This window comes from Chiloscyllium plagiosum, unplaced genomic scaffold (genome assembly GCF_037043375.1).
Source record: "Chiloscyllium plagiosum isolate Xiang-an unplaced genomic scaffold, Cpla_swu_hap1 HiC_scaffold_14, whole genome shotgun sequence".
Taxonomy (NCBI): Eukaryota; Metazoa; Chordata; class Chondrichthyes; order Orectolobiformes; family Hemiscylliidae; genus Chiloscyllium; species Chiloscyllium plagiosum.
Genome location: NW_028270152.1, coordinates 115,722,192 through 115,740,055, shown reverse-complemented (window position 1 = coordinate 115,740,055; position 17,864 = coordinate 115,722,192).

The window sequence follows — 17,864 nt, the reverse complement described above, 5'->3', positions numbered from 1 at the left end:
GGTTGGCTTAACAGAGACTGAGTAGATTGGGATTGTGAGAAATAAAACTCACAGTATAATAAATTTCAGTTCTAGTCAAAATCTGAACCAGCGAATTTTATTGGAACCTTCTTGCAAGAAGGGGTGACCAGTGGGCACACACAGGTAAAAACAATGACTGCAGATGCTGGAAACCAGATTCTGGATCAGTGGTGCTGGAAGAGCACAGCAATTCAGGCAGCATCCGAAGACAGGCAAAATCGACGTTTCGGGCAAAAGCCCTTCATCAGAATGTGGGCACACACATTCAGGGATTGCTTTACAATGTATACAGTTTTGATTTTCGGTATTCCCCATTTACCTCATAGGTCTTCATACCTATCAATCTCCCTTATTGCGTTCTGCCATTACCCAGGTGCGCTCTGCCATTATTACTTCCCCCTTATCCAAGCTGGCGACCCTCCCCTCTGTAAGTGCTGACATAAGGGAGATTTTGCTAAACCTCGATCTTGATGTTCTTTTCACTTTATCTGTTTGCTTGTAACATCTTCTATTGTTCATAGGTACATTCCATTGCTTAAAATACATTTTAACAATATGTCTTTTCTTGCCTAGTTTATGCGCTTCAGCTATCTCAGCTCTTTTGCTGAAATTGTAAATTTTTTAAACTATCATGATGGAAGAAATTATTTGCAAGAATAATTATGCACTAAAGTTACTCAATTATCCACAATTATATACTAAAGTTAGTAATTATTTACCTATATCCCACAATTATACACTGAAGTTAGTACTCAATTTCGCTGTTCAATGTTCACAGGAGGACAGTAAAACACTGTTTTACCTATATCCCACAGGATTATATTCATTGTAATTCAGAAGAATGGAAACATATAAAATAATGTATTGAATGGAAAAAACAGAAGTAGTGAGAATGTTTCCACTGGCAGCTGAAGCGAGGGCAACATGGCATCATCTCAAGATTAGAGGCAGCAAATTTAGCACTGAATTGAGAAGGAACTTCTTAACCACTATGGAATTAATTGCACAGGAAAGTAGTTGATGCTAGTTCAATAAACGTTTTTAAAGCTAAGGTAGATTTTTATTTAAAAAAAAATAATCAATTAAGGGATGTGGTGAGAACGCGGGTAAATGTTTCTGCGTCCACGAAATGATCTTGTTGAATAGCAGAGAAGGCTCGAAGGGCAGGACGGCCTTCTCCTGTTCCTAGTTCTTTTGTTCTTATATTATGCATTCCTCCCTCACTCGTGACTTGCAGGTGCTGGTTTTGGATTAGGATGGACAAAATTATAATTCAGTTAACACCACTTTAGAGTCCAACAAGTTTATTTGGAAGCACTAACTTTGCTGCTTTTTCATCAGGTGGTTGTGTGATTTTTAACATTGTCCCTCTCGTAAGTTATGAACAGCAGCAGAAGCCACAAAGCAGTGCGCATGCTCCAACTAACAATGGGCCCCGGGTGATTGATGTCAGCAGCGGACCAATGGAAAGACGGGGCAGAGCTGGAAGACCTGGTCCTCCAACCAATCAGAGTAAATGGACTAGACTATACCACGTGATTATCCTCGCCGTCGGCGCGCGTGTTCAGGACGTGTGGCTGGAGGACTGTCAGTAAGGAAAGAAATAAACAGCAGGAAGCTGGAGGGTAATGGTGTTGGAATGGGCTGAGAGGTTTTACATACATTTGGTGCACATCGGAAAACACAAATTTGAAACTTACAGTCCCGTTTTTGCAGCAAAGGGGAAAATGCCTCATCGAGCGATCCCGCCCGAGTGAGCGCCGCCATCTTTATTCGGGGCAACGACTCACTGGACACGCGCGCGGCCGCCAGCTTTGTAGGGGGCAAAGTTTAGAGGGGTGTATGTGCAGCTCTCCCTGATAAGAGTCATGGGGCAGGATTTACACAGAGCACATTCAAACCCAGGGAAATGGATGCTTTTTATTCTGGATATGTCTCGTCATTCATTTTAAAAATTTTGATGTGAAGAGAGGCGGTACAGATAGTAAGTTTGCAGATGACACCAAAATTGGAGGTATTGTGGACAGTGAAGAAGGATATGTCGGAGTACAATGGGATATTGATCAGATTGGTCAATGGGCTGAGGAGTGGCAGATAGGGTTTAATTTAGATAAATGTGAGGTGATGCATCTTAGAAAAGCAAATCAGAGCAAGACACACACTGAATTGTAAGGTCTTGGAGATTCTTGCTGAACAAATAGACCTTGGAGTGCAGGTTCATAGATCCTTGAAAGTAGATAGAATAGTGAAGAAGTTGTTTAGTATGCTTTCCTTTATTGGTCACAGCATTGAGTAACGGAGCTGAACAGGACATTGGTTAGGCCACTTTTGAAATATTGTTTACAATTCTAGTCTCCCTCCTATCAGAAGGAGGAACTGAAACATGGAAGGTTTGAGAATAGATTTTCAAGGATGTTGCAAGTTGGAGGATTTGAGTCGCAGGGAGAGGCATAATAGGCTGGGTCCATTTTCCCTGGAGTGTCATAGGCTGAGGTGTGATGTTATAGAGCTTTATAAAATCATGAGGTGCGTGGATAGCATAAATAGACGAGATGTTTACCTTGGGTTCGTGGAGCCCAGAACTAGAGGATATAGGTTTAGGTTAAGAGAGGAAGATTCAAAAGGAGCCTAAAGGGCAACTAAAATTGGAATACTTAAAAAGCATTTGAATAGGAAGGGTTCAGAGGGATGTTGGCCAAATGCTGGCAAATGGGAATAGATTAGGTTAGAATATCTGGTTGGCAGAGACGGTTGGACCAAAGAGTCTGTTTCAGTGTGAGTCATCTCTGACTGTGATATCATAAAAGTGAACACTGTTCTGATTCTCCTCTGGTCTCCTTGATGTCCATTTGTTCATTATCTTGCTTCCTCAGTGTCTCGTGTGTATTTTTGCTCTGTTTAGTATTTTACTATTATGTTCACAGACCCTTTTGTAAATGAATTGTCTACTGCTGCCCAACTCATGACCATATGCTTCTCATTATCAGGTTTTTTTTCCCACAATATCTTTGATAGTCAAGAATTCTTTTTTCCAATAAGCGAGTAAATTTTCCTTCTATTTCTAACAGCCAAATTCTGCACCATTTTCGTTCTCTATAATTCATACTGCACTCTCTGAAAAATCGTGTGTATTTCTCCTTCCACAGGTACCAGTGATCAATGCCAAAGCCCTGGTGCCTGGGGAGAGGGTAATATTTGACTTCTTGTACTGTTGCAGTTTGTATGGTGAAGGTGCTCCCACAACGTGGTTGGGTAAGAGACAGAACAGATTATTCACTCAGCGATAGTGAAGAGTAGAAGATACCGGTAAAAATCAATATGTTTTTAATTTCACAAAAACATTATTGAGAACTTTTGACAAAAGGCCAAAGATGGAGAATATTATGCCAGTGCTAGAGCAGTACTTGTCTTGGTGGGCAGCAAGTTCTGGAGCACAGCCATCAGTCTTATTGCGACAATGTTGGCAGGGCCCAGAGCCTTTACACTATTTGTCCATTTCTTGATCTGATTTGAAATGAGTTTTCAACTAATCCAATTCACATCTGTGTCAGGGACCAATGGGGAAGCTCATTCACTTGGCACTGCTGGCTGAAGATTGCTGCAAATGCTGTTGTCGTATCTGTTACATGGATGATTGAGACCCTTCTGTCTGTAGGGATGGGGATATCTGTGATGCTTCCTGCAGTGAGTTGTTTAATTGTCCATCACCAAGCATGACTAGGTGTGGCAGAAATGCAGAGCTCAGATCTGATCCAGTGGTTGTGGGATCACGTAGTTCTATTTGGTGTTGCTTGCACTGTTTGGCATGCAGGTTTGGTAGCTGCACCAGGTTGGCACCTCAATTTTATGTACTGGTACTGCTGCTGGCATGTTTTCTCCATTGAACCTGGGCTGATCTCCTGGCTTTTTTTTTTAGATTAGATTAGATTACTTACAGTGTGGAAACAGGCCCTTCGGCCCAACAAGTCCACACCGACCCGCCGAAGCGCAACCCACCCATACCCCTACAACCTAACACTACAGGCAAATTTAGCATGGCCAATTCACCTGACCCGCACATCTTTGGACTGTGGGAGGAAACCGGAGCACCCGGAGGAAACCCACGCAGACACGGGGAGAATGTGCAAACTCCACACAGTCAGTCGCCTGAGTCGGGAATTGAACCCGGGTCTACAGGCGCTGTGAGGCAGCAGTGCTAACCACTGGGCCACCGTGCCGCCCACTAAATGTTATTGGTTGAGTGGGGGATATGCCAGGCCATGAGATTTCAGATTGGGCTGGAGTACAGTTCTGCTGCTGTTTTTGGCCCACAGTGAGGCAGAAGTTGCAGTGTCAAGAGGACTGACTTTGTGGTTGTACTTTCCAGTGCATTGGTAGATGTAATAAGGTCTATCTAGTTTCCTTCCTTTGTTGAGACTGTGCAGTGATTAATACAGTGAGTGATTGGGTGGACCACTGTCAGGAATGCAACTTTTAAAAACAGGTTTTGTGATTTTTTTTATGCATAATTTCAGTTGCATCACAATGTAAATTTTTGCTGTGAATTCTGTGCCTTAGAATTGTGCCCTCCACAATCACCTCATGAAGGAGCGGCGCTCCGAAAGTTAGTGTGATTCCAATTAAACCTGATGGACTATAACCTGGTGTTGTGTGATTCTTAACTTAGAATATGACAGCACTACTAACAGGACTGCATGTAAACAGGCTCAATCCAGTTAATCAATACATTCGGAAGGACTTCCTCCAAGTTTGATGACTCAATACTAGTCAAAACCGTCAACTTCAACCTGCAATGTTGCTCTTAACAAAAACTTCAGGCTGACACAAAGCTCCCCACCCCACTGCAATGTGGTAACCGGGCCTGGCCCAGGAACTGGGACATTTGTGGACTGTGATCTCAAAGGAAGTTAGCAAACACCATTCTGACAGATTAGTCCTCAAAGGTGAGTAGCAAGTTTGAGACAAGGCCGGTGGTATGCCACCTTGCACTTCGCTTAATTGCATTTCTTATTTACAGTTGTGGTTTGCAAAGTATAAAGAACTGTGTTTTCCATGGTTGGGGAGTTTTATCCTAGTTGATCACAGTTGCTGCCTCTTGCTCCCCAAGTCAAATCATAGGATCTATATAAAAAAATAAACTGCAGGTGCTGGAGTTCTGAACCACAGAAACAAAGTGCTAGAGAAACTCAGCAGTTCTGAGGGCATCAGTGAAGTGAAAAAAATGTTACATTTCAAGTTCACTAACTCTTTGTCTGAACGGACGAATGGTCATGAGACTTTGAACTTACAATGTTTTATTCCCCTCAGAGATGCTACTGGACCTGCGGTTCTCCAGCACTGTGCTTTCTATAGTGAACTTTATTTACAAAACAGATTGGAAAATACTAATCTCCAAAAGTGAAAGGTTCATTGCAAACATGAGCATAGTTTCCACACTTGAGTTACACAAGTACGCCTCAGTTTAAAAACAAGATTTAACTCAAAGTGACATTCCATCTCAAAATTAGCCGAGTTACACCAGTAATAAAGCTCATCCACCCAATGAGGCACTTCAGCACAACATCCTGCAGTGTTGCACACAGCCACCTTTACCAAAGAATGATCACATGTCACAAAATTGAAGGCCAAGAGCATGTCACTTTAAAGGAGCTGAAGTCAAACTCAATTTTTGGAAGTATTTTTATTAAACCTGATTGAACATTTAAATCTCAGAGCATAATCTTTGCTTTTTTAAACAAAGTGTGTGGGAAACATCCCACATCTTGGTAAAGGTTCAGTTCAGTCTGATACATAGAGCCAAAGGTCAAACAAACATCACACTTTCCATTCACTTCTACAAAGGGCTGACATCACATTTCTTCAGGATTTAAAGTATTTTATAAATCGTTTGTAAAATCATTAGTCACATTAAAGAACTGGACAATAAGAGTGAAGCCTGTGACAGCAGATTTAGCTTTGGAGGGCAGTTATGCGTTTTCTAAATTCTGGGAGCACTTTGGGAGACTGCTCCCAGATGGTGATAGTGAGCACATCTGGAATGCACTGTTTAGATTTGGGAATCCATGGGAAACAATCTGTGGTTTCACTAATACTTGGCTTGCGTTGTTGGTGTACAGTAAGCAATTCATAAAGTTACTTATGTATTGTTGTTGACTACCTGCATGGGATTCAAATCTGCCAGGTTGCCTTCAATAGTGTAAGTGTATCTATTGTAAATATTTGGAATATTCCAGAACTGCCCAGTGCTTGGCAAATTCAGGGGGGACAAAAAAAATCACATTGAGTAATTTGAAATTAACAATCCAAGAGGACTTAACCACTGAAGTATTCAATTCAAATAGTTAAATGGAGTGCTCACATTTAAAATACCTCTTATCCATAAGAATGGATGTACTGACAGAATTGGGACCAAATTCCTAGCTGGGGCATATGAAATGTGCTTTGATAAAGTCACCTGCATTTACCAACACTAATTTGGCAAGCTCGGAAATTTAAAAAAACAATACGAGCTTCATTGCTGCTCCAGTCGGGTCCCAAGCTCTGTGCAAAAGTAACAATGTTCAGGTTTATTGCATACACTCTGAAACATGTGTTCCTTCTACAGATCCTGCAAGTTTCCCCAATGTTTTAAAAAATTCTCAAGGTCAGGTTCGTAGGAGAGTAGTCTGACACAGAACAAACGACCAAGAGGCGAGTCTGCTAGAATATGGGCATTTTATTCCCCGCAGCGTCGCCAGAACGGGTCTGGCTTATACTCACTCTACATGTTACCAAAACTGGGAGCCGTCAGTTCTCGTAGAGCGGTTGCCAACAACCCACGCTCGGCGGTTAAACGTAACCCCGGAGCAGACTCACCGAACTGGAGACTTTTCCAGCTGATATACTCTTTTCCAGATATAAACATTCATGTGAACAGCAGAGCAAGGCTAAAAAACACATTCCATTCTGGTTACATACAGATAAGAAGATTCACACGGGACTAAGCAACACCTCCATTCCGGTTAGATTCACACATGTATTGGGACATAATTTTTAACCGTTTCACCACATTCCACTGCTTGGAATTTTACACCACACCCAATGAGCATAGTCCATCCAAATGATGTTGCTAACTTTGGCCAACTCATTTCTTTCCTAGCCTCTGTAACCTGAAGAGTGACCAGAAGCAATTACTCCCCATATGTGGGAACATTACCGACGAGGATTATTTCCTTCAGAATTGACTTCCATATATTCAGTGCCCAGAAAAAATAAAAAGCTTGTCACCTTTTATAGAGCAATGATTCAGTGTGAGTAAAACGCTAAACATTTCTTGCTGAACAATCAAGCTGCCTAAATTTTAAAAATGAACACTTCTTAATAGTTCTTAATAGATCTATTAAGAATGAACACTTGTAATAGATCCTAACGAAATATATTGTGCAAAACAAATCACATGATACATAGTTATTCAGATAATAAAACAAGTTTGTTCATTGATGAACCCAGAGGAAAAGGTCATGAAACAATGTGAGTTTGATATACCTCAATCATCATTGCAAGTGTATTCTCTGCATAAATTCTCCCTTTCCTCCTCGAAGTATTCAACTTCTTGAATAATTGAGAGAATGAAGTCACAGTTGTACAACACAAAATCAGACCCTTCAGTCCAACTTGCCCATGCTGACCAGATATCAAAAATCTAATCCCATTTGCCAGCATTTGTTCCATATCCATCTTAAACCCTTTCTACTGATTATCAGTTTATTTTACTTTATCAGCACTTGACATTTTTTTTCTCCCAACGTTGGTTAAAGAAATCATAAATTCATTTATCTAAGTTAATTTTGTAAAATTTCCGAGCTTGCCAAATTAGTGTTGGTAAATGCAGGTGACTTTATCAAAGCACATTTCATATGCCCCAGCTAGGAATTTGGTCCCAATTCTGTCAGTACATCCATTCTTATGGATAAGAGGTATTTTAAATGTGAGCACTCCATTTAACTATTTGAATTGAATACTTCAGTGGTTAAGTCCTCTTGGATTGTTAATTTCAAATTACTCAATGTGATTTTTTTTGTCCCCCCTGAATTTGCCAAGCACTGGGCAGTTCTGGAATATTCCAAATATTTACAATAGATACACTTACACTATTGAAGGCAACCTGGCAGATTTGAATCCCATGCAGGTAGTCAACAACAATACATAAGTAACTTTATGAATTGCTTACTGTACACCAACAACGCAAGCCAAGTATTAGTGAAACCACAGATTGTTTCCCATGGATTCCCAAATCTAAACAGTGGAAAGGACGATGGATGAGGACTTGCCATCTGAGGTAGTTTGGGCTGAGGTTAGGAATAGGAAAGGTGAGGTCACCCTGTTAGGAGTCTTTTACAGGCCTCCTAATAGTCCTAGAATCATTGAAGAAAGGATTGGGAAGGTGATTCAGGAGATGAGTGACAGTAATAGGGTGGTTGTTATGGGGGACTTTAACTTTCCTGATATTGATTGGGAAAGCTATAGCTCAAGTTCGTTAGATGGGTCAGTGTTTGTTCAATGTGTGCAGGAGAGTTTCCTGACACAATATGTAGACAGGCCAACAAGAGGTGAGGCCATACTGGATTTGGTTCTGGGTAACGAACCAGGCCAGGTGTTAGAATTAGAGGTAGGTGAGCACTTTGGGGATAGTGACCATAATTCGGTGATTTTTACACTCGTGATGGAGAGGGATAAGTGTGTACTACAGGGCAAGAATTATAGCTGGGGTAAGGGAAATTATGATGCGGTGAGGCATGACTTAGGATGTGTGGCTTGGAAAAGTAGACTCCAAGGCAAGAGTGTAAATGATATGTGGAACTTGTTCAAGGGGCAACTATTGAGTGTCCTTGATAATTATGTACCTGTCAGGCAGGTAGGAAAGGGTCGTGCGAGGGAGCCGTGGTTTAATAAGGAATTGGAATCCCTTGTTAAATGGAAGAGGGCGGCCTATCTCAAGATGAGACGTGAAGGTTCAATTGGGGCGATTGAGAGTTATAGGGTAGCCAGGAAGGACCTGAAGAGAGAGCTAAAAGCAGCAAGGAGGGGACACGAAAGGTCCTTAGTAGATAGGATTAGGGAAAACCCTAAGGCTTTCTATAGGTATGTTAGGAATAAAAGAATGACTAGGGTAGGAATAGGTCCAGTCAAGGATAGTAGGGGGAAGTTGCGTGTGGAGGCGGAAGAGATTGGGGAGACACTGAATGAATACTTTTCTTCAGTATTCACTCAGGAACAGGGCATTGTTGTCGATGAGAATACTGAAGCACAAATAAGTAGAATGGATGGCTTTGAGGTATGTAGAGAAGAGGTGTTGGAAATCCTGGAAAAGGTGAAAATAGATAAGTCCCCTGGGCCTGATGGCATTTATCCTAGGATTCTCTGGGAAGCAAGGGAGGAGATTGCAGAGCCATTGGCCTTGATTTTTATGTCCTCTTTGTCTACAGGAGTAGTCCCAGAAGACTGGAGGATAGCAAATGTGGTTCCCTTGTTCAAAAAGGGGAGTAGGGATAGCCCTAGTAACTATAGGCCGGTGAGTCTCACTTCTGTTGTGGGCAAAGTCTTAGAGAGAATTGTAAGGGATAGGATTTATGCACATCTAGATAGGAATAATGTGATCAAGAATAGTCAGCATGGTTTTGTGAAGGGCAAGTCGTGCCTCACAAACCTTATTGAATTCTTTGAAAAGGTGACGAAGGAGGTTGATGAGGGGAAAGCGGTAGATGTGGTATATATGGATTTTAGTAAGGCGTTCGATAAGGTTCCCCATGGTAGGCTACTGCAGAAAATACGGAGATATGGCATTGAGGGTGAGTTGGAGGTTTGGATTAGGAATTGGCTGGATGGAAGAAGACAGAGGGTAGTAGTTGATGGCAAAGTTTCTTCATGGAGTGCCGTCACTAGCGGTGTTCCGCAAGGATCTGTTTTGGGACCATTGCTGTTTGTCATTTTTATAAATGACCTGGAAGAGGGGTTAGAAGGTTGGGTGAGCAAGTTTGCGGATGACACGAAAGTCGGAGGAGTTGTTGACAGTGAGGAAGCATGTGGCAGGTTACAGCAGGATATAGAGAAGCTGCAGAGCTGGGCAGAAAGGTGGCAGATGGAATTCAATGTAGCTAAGTGCGAGGTGATTCACTTTGGGAAGAATAACAAAAAGATGGGGTACTGGGCTAATGGTCGGATACTTGGTAGTGTGGATGAGCAGAGGGATCTTGGTGTCCATGTACACAGATCTCTGAAAGTTGCCACCCAGGTAAATAGTGCGGTGAGGAAGGCATATGGCGTACTGGCTTTTATTGGTAGAGGAATTGAGTTCCGGAGTCCTGAGGTCATGATGCAGTTGTATAAGACTCTGGTACGGCCGCATCTGGAATATTGTGTGCAGTTTTGGTCGCCATACTATAGGAAGGATGTGGAGGCATTGGAACGGGTGCAGAGGAGGTTTACCAGGATGTTGCCTGGTATGAAAGGAAAATCGTATGAGGAAAGACTGAGGCACTTGGGGCTGTTTTCACTAGAGAAAAGAAGGTTTAGGGGTGACTTGATTGAGGTGTACAAGATGATTAGGGGGTTAGATAGGGTCGACAGTATGAACCTTTTCCCGCGTATTGAGTCGGGTATTACAAGGGGGCATAGCTTTAAATTAAGGGGGGGTAGATATAGGACTGATGTTAGGGGTAGGTTCTTCACTCAGCGAGTCGTTAGTTCATGGAATGCCCTGCCAGTAACAGTGGTGGACTCTCCCTCTTTATGGGCATTTAAGAGGGCATTGGATAGGTATATGGAGGATAGTGGGTTAGTGTAGTTTAGGTGGGCTTGGATCGGCGCAACATCGAGGGCCCAAGGGCCTGTACTGCGCTGTATTCTTCTATGTTCTATGTTCTATGTTCTAAACAAGTGAGAACAACATACAGCTGAGTGCGAAACAAAATACTGCAGCTGCGCGATATCTGGGAATACTCTCAAGCTGAGGCACTGATACTGCACAAGTTTGTCAGCACGGTTTCAATTACTGACAATAATTTAGTAATGTCTTAGCCTTCACATAGTTAAGGTAAATGTGAGATATCTGAATTTCATGAATTGGTTCCTATTGCACTTCGATCAACAAAAAATATTCTTGGTTTAATCTACTCAAAGGAGAAAGTGACGACCAAAGAAGCTGGACATCAGAGTCGAAAAGTGTCATGCTGGAAAAGCACAGCAAGTCAGGCAGCATCCGAGAAGCAGGAGAGTTGATGGTTCGAGCATAAGCCCTTTATCAGGAATCACAGGCTTCAGAAAAATAACTGGCATAAACTTATGCCAATACATACGTAGAAGGGTCAAAGCATGTTACTATCAGATTAGAGACTAATTTCAAATTTGGTACCATTCAGTGCAACATTTCAGGATGATATTTGCATATGTACCTAAAAGAGAAGTTGTCTAAAATTACAAGCTCTAGAATGATTATAGAATTAAACCTGGAAATAAAGCTGGTGAACAAGAATGGCAAAGTGAAGTCCCATCAGTATCGCCTTGGGCAGTGTCAAGTAAGAATTTGAGAGCAGAGTTATCACTTTGGTGTAACCTGCAGTCTGGCCAAATTGCAGCAACCATCTGTTCAATTTTATCTGCAAACTATTGAATGCAAAATCCTCCTTGCACAATTATGAGGTAGCATTTTGGGATGTCATTTTTCAATTATATTATTTTCAAAGTTACTCACAATTAAGAGTGTTCACTTGGTGCTGTCTGCATAACACAGTACGAAAAGGAATTAACAGAAAAAACATTATAACCCAAATTCAGAGTCACTAATTTATTGATATTGCATGGGTCCAGCATTGATAAGTAATCTATTTTTTAAAATAAATACAGATACATTTACTAATTACATTGGAGTACAGTCAAGTTTCTTACTGAACAGTGACAAGATTGTACAGAGTCCGCATGGATTTAAGAGAGGGGAATTATCCTTAGCAAATCTACTGAAAGAATCTACAGAGTCGAATATTAAAGTAAGAAATTGCAGGACATTTAGGAAAGCTTGTCATTAAACATCATAGACTGGATTTTGTGAAAGAGAAACTATATTTGACAAATTTGCAACAGTTCATTGAGGAGATAACAAGAAGGGCTGATAAAGGGCAATCCAATGATGTTCTGTATTTGGATTTTAAAAATGCAAATGATAAGGTGCTACATAAAAGTTAATTGCACAATTTAGGAGCTCATGGTATCGGCGTAATGTATTAGCATGGATTGAGGATTGGTTAACCACACTGGCTGTTGGTGAGTCCTCACTTGCAGTATTGTATACAATGTTAGCTCCCATATTTAATAAGGGATAAACTAACATCGGAAACCATTCAAAAAAGATTCACTTAGGTGCTTCGAGGACGAAAGGGTTGACTTATCAAGAATAGATAAGCAGGGGTGATCTTATGGAAACAAGATTCTGAGGAGCTTGACAGAATAGATGTTGACTAGATCTTCGAGCACCAGTGAAGTCTCAAACAAGGGGACATTACTAAGGGAACATTCATTTTAGAAAAAGTAAAGAATTTTTTCTCTCAGTGAATGGGTAGAATTTTCTCACCCAAACAATTGTGAAAGTTAAATGTGGGAGGGGAAAGGTTGGGTTACTCTTCGGAGGGTTGTTCTGGCTTGTTGGGCTGAAGGGCCTGTTTCTACACAGTAGGGAATCTGCTATTCTATCTCAAATTATTTTCAGAGGGCAGATGGATTTTTGAAATATTGAGCAGTTGATAGCTATGCGGATCAAGCATAAAAGAGGTGTTGAGGTCTGGGTTGGCCCAGCCATGATCTGATAGAATGTGGGAACAAGCTGAAGGGAATGAATGCATTACTCCTGCTCCGATTCCTTGAGTCTCCGTTTCATGTTTTTTTTATTTCAAAAGAAGAGCGTGATACAATGTGCTAAAGATCTCAGATGTTGTGAAAATGGGGTGTTTATGTACTGATTCAGATGGCGTTGATTCATCAATCACTGCTTTTCAGTCATGAGTAGGAAGGCAATTCCCTCCATGAATAAAGGGAATCCACTGCAGAGCTCACACAAAGGGAATCCTTCCTCTCAATAAACTCTCCCATCACATTACCCAACATATCAGCTAAAGCAGGACGCATTGCGCATGTTCTCGCCAACAAAGGGACTCCGGTGATTGATGTCAGCACTGGACCAATGAATGAATGGCGGGCGGAGCTGGAGGACCTAGCGGGATGTTGGTCCTCCAACCAATCAACGTGAATGAAGGGCGGAGCTAAACTAAACCATGTGATCACCCTCGCGCCCGGCGCACAGTCGCTGTAATGAATGCTCGGGAAGTTATGGAGAGAAAGGATACGGTAAGGAAAGAAATAAACAGGGAAACGGGAGAAAAACTGTATTGCCATGAGCGGAGAGGTTTTACAAACAAATTGTGCACGTCGGAAAACACAAATTTGAACGTCCCAGTCCCGTGTTTGCAGTAAACGGGGAATTGCCTCAGCGCGGCTGCAGGCCTGAGTGAGCGCCGCCATCTTTATTCGGGACACGTGCGCGGCCGCCATCTTTGTAGGGGGCAAGGTGCAGCCAGGCGCATGTGCAGCCTTTCTCTGGTATAGAGTCATTGTGATCATAGCCCATACTGCTCTGATTCACCTCTGGGCTCCCTCATCACCACTTTGTCAATGTCCAGCTTCCACAGTCTCGAACCATGGGTGTATTTTTGGTCTGTTTACTACTGTATTATTACTTTTTTAGACCCTTTGTAAATGAGTTTTTCGCTGCGGCCCAGCCCCTGACCATGTGCTACTCTATTATCAGATTACTTTTTTTTCGAATATTTTTGACAGTCAACAATTCTTTTTTCCAACCAGCAAGTGTATTTTCCTTCCATTTCTGACTATCAAATTCTGCACCATTTTCATTCCCTGTAATCAATTTTGCACTCCCTGAAACATCAACTGTGTTTCTCCTTCCACAGATACCAGTGATTAATGCCAAAGCCCTGTTGCTTGTGGAGAGGGTAATGTTTGACTTTCTTGTACAGCTGCAGTTTGTGTGGTGAAGGTGCTCTCACAATTTGGTTGGATAAGTGGCAGTATAGGTTATTCATTCAGCAACAGTGATGATTTGAAAATAATGACCAAATCAGCAACAGTTTGTATTTTTATTATCATGCTTATAATTTCACAAAAATACTATTGACAACTTTAAACATATGGCCAGAGATGGAGATATTAGGTCAGTTGACTAAAAGCATTACCAAAAAGCAGGTTTTGAGGGATATCTTAAAGGTGGAAAGCAGACCTGTGAGGAAATGGCTGCGAATTTAAGACCATGCTGCTTCAGCAACTGCAGAAACAGCCACACAGGTGAAGTAATGCATTAACAAATGGTTGGGAGTCTCGAAGAAAAAGGGTTGTCGAGGTCTCAAAGTGTGTGTGGTGCAGGGAGCTAGGGATTATCACAGCCAGGAATTAAATCCAGTGTGAGAATTTTAAATTGAGGGATATGGGCCAGGTGCTGGCAGGTGAGACTAGATTGGGTTGGGGTATCTGGTCGTCATGGACGGGTTGGACTGAAAGGTCTGTTTCCTTGCTGTACATACCTATGGCTGTATGCTGTTGATTATAATTAGGAGCCTTTTAATGAATTAATAAGCAGAGATTTAGACTTTCTTGAGATTACAGGGAGGTTGAATGAGGGAAGCTGGCCCTGAGTGTGTTTGGAAAATGAAAGTATGAGCTGAGACAAGAGTGGAATCAGCAAGAAATAGTGGTCTTGGCTTGGGACTGAGTTATCACACTCTCCTCTACTCTGGGATTCAGCTGGTTGTCAGGTTGTGAATCAGGGCGGTAACACAATCGGGAGCTGAGTGGCCCTGGTGGAGCCTAAAGTGAGTGTCGCTCAGCTGGCTGATGCTGAGCAGCTGCTGCTTGGTAGCCCTGTTGATGACATCTTCCATCACTTTACTGCTGATCGAGTGTGGACTGATAGAGGGAAATTGCCTCGGTTGGATTGCCCTGTATTTTTGTGTTGAACATCCCTGGGCAATGTTCTACATTCTCGGTGGATGCCAGTGCTGGAGCAGTACGTGACTTGGTGGGTGGCAAGTTCTGGAGAACAAGCCATCAGTATTATTGCCAGAATGTTGGCAGGGCTCGTAGCCTTTGCACTACTTAACCATTTCTTGATGTTATTCAAACTGAATCGAACTGGCTTAAAACTCACATCTGTGATGTTGGAAACCACTGGAGAAGGCTGAGATGGATCATCCCACTTTGCACTTCTGGCTGCAAATTGCTGCAAATGCTGTCATCTTATCTGGTGCATGGATGTGTGAGGCCCCTCCATCAGTAAGGGTGGGGATTTCTGTGATGCTTCCTCCAGTGAGTTGTTTAATTGTCCATCACCGTTCACAACTGGGTGTGGCAGAACTGCAGAGCTCCGATCTGTTCCATTGGATGTCGGATCGTTTAGCTCTGTTGCTTGCTGCTGATGCTGATTGATATGCAGATGGTCCTGTTTGGTAGCTTCACCAGGTTGGCACTTCATTTTTAGGTCTGCCTGGTGCTGCTCATGGCATGCCCTCCTTTCCTGTCCATTGTGATGGGTGAGTGTGGGATTTGCAAACCCATGAGATTTCAGATTGTGCTGGAGACCAGTTCTGCTACTGGTGATGTCCCACAGTGCCTCAGAGAAACCCAGTTTGATATCCTACATCTCTTCAAAGTCTGTTCCAATTAGAACGGTGATAGTGTCACTCAACACAATGGAGGTTTTTCTCAACTTTAAGCCAAGACTTGTGTCTCCAAAAGGAAAGCTATGTCCTTTAGGACCTGACCAGTTCAGTCAGTAATTCTGTTGCAGAGCTAGTCTCGATTGTGGACATTGAAATCCTGTACCCAGAGTACGTTTGACACCATTTTACTTCCTCAGTGCTTCCTTCAAATGTTGTTCAACATGAAGTAGAACTGATCCATCAGCCAAGGGAGGACGGTACGTGGTAATCAGCAGGAGCCATGAGATTTCCTGGTGTCCGGAGTCAATGCTGAGTACTCCCAGGGCAAATCCTCCCTGTCTGTGCCACGACCTCTGCCTGGTCTGTCCTGCTGGTGGGGCAGGACATATCCAGAGATTTCAGGAGAAAGTGAAGACTGCAGATGCTGGAGATCAGAGTCAAGAGTCTGGTGCTGGAAAAGCACAGCAGGTCAGGCTGATGAACGGCTTAGGCTCGAAAAATCGATTCTCCTTCTCCTCGGATGCTGCCTGACCTGTTGCGCTTTTCCATCACCACAATTTCAATATCGTGGGATGGTGATGGTGGTGACTGGTCATTGTCTGTAAGGGTTGATTTCATGAGTATGAGTATGTCAGGCTGTTCCTTGATTGGTCTGTGAGACAGCTCTGCACATTTTGGTACCAAAATCCAGATGTTCGTCTGGAAGACATTGCACCATCGAGAGGGCTGATTCTGTGGTTGTATTTTCTGGTGCCTTGTTAGATACCGAGTGGTCCATCCAGTTTCATTCCTTTGCAGTGATTATTTCAGTGAGTAGCTTGCTGGGTCACTGTCAGGTTGGCAGGATGTTTTTCGCCATTGACAATGATTCCATGGAGTTCAGGGGATTCCTAATTCCAGTTATTTTTTCTTGAATTCAGATTCCACCATCTGCCAAGATGGAATTCGAACCAGGACTTCAGTCATTTGTTTTAATATTTTGGATAAAATTTAAATACATTAGGTTTGTTCACTCACTTTAAATATCACTTACCCAGGTTTTGTTTCTTTGTAAACACTGTCCATCCTCCTGTCTCCTCCACTCTCCCCTCCAACAACAAGAGTTTGGAGCACATGGAGTTTCTCTGTCACTAAGACTGAGATAATCCGATCTGCTGCTTCCCTCCCTCCCACTAGCCCACTGAGTCAAACTGCTTCATGTGGTGTTCCCGGTTTTTGTCCAAACCTACGTCTTTCTCCAATCTCATCTCATGTCAAGCCTTATCAGAGCTCATCTTGACCCTTTACCCTAATCTCACTAAACCATAGACTTTCCAACTCTCTTTTCTCCTCCTCCTCATCAGTCCCCCTCACCGATTCACAGACATTGTTTCTTGTTCTATCTTTTCTGGTTATGGTCCTTCTCACCCATTCTGTGAAAAACTGACATTTGACCTCACGGTTGTTGGAAAATGCTGCTCCATCTCCACTCTCCCTTTCCTTTCTGAATTCCTTGCATTTGGTGTCCCCCGTGGATCTATCCTTGGCCCCTCCTGTATCTCACCTACATACTGCCAGGAGGTGACATTGTGCAAAAGTACCATGTTGGGTTTCACATGTACACTGACGATGCCCAGCTCTCCCTCCCCATCATCCCTCTCCATTACTCCACTGTTACTCAGTTATCAAACTGCTTACCACGCTCCCACTACTCGATTAGGTGGAGTTTCCTCCAATAAAACATTGTAATGGTTAAACCCGTTGCCTAACAAGTTCCTTTCCCTAACTGCTGAGCCTCTCCCTCTCACTGGGAACTATGCAGCAGAACGAGACTCATCACAATACTGCTGTTATATCGGACGCGAAGCTGACCTTCTGATTAGATATCTACACAATCCCAAACACCAGGAATTCCAATCTTTAAACCGTTGCTTATCTCCTCCTCATCTCGGCTCCATTGCTACTGAAACCCCTTACCCGTGTCTGTGTTGCCTTAAACTTGACGAACCCAAAGCAGAACCCTTGATTCTGTGACTGGCTCGGAATCTGGTTTCAGACCCCCCCCCCACCACCCCCCCCCCCCCCCCCCCCCCCCCCCAGTATTTACCCTCA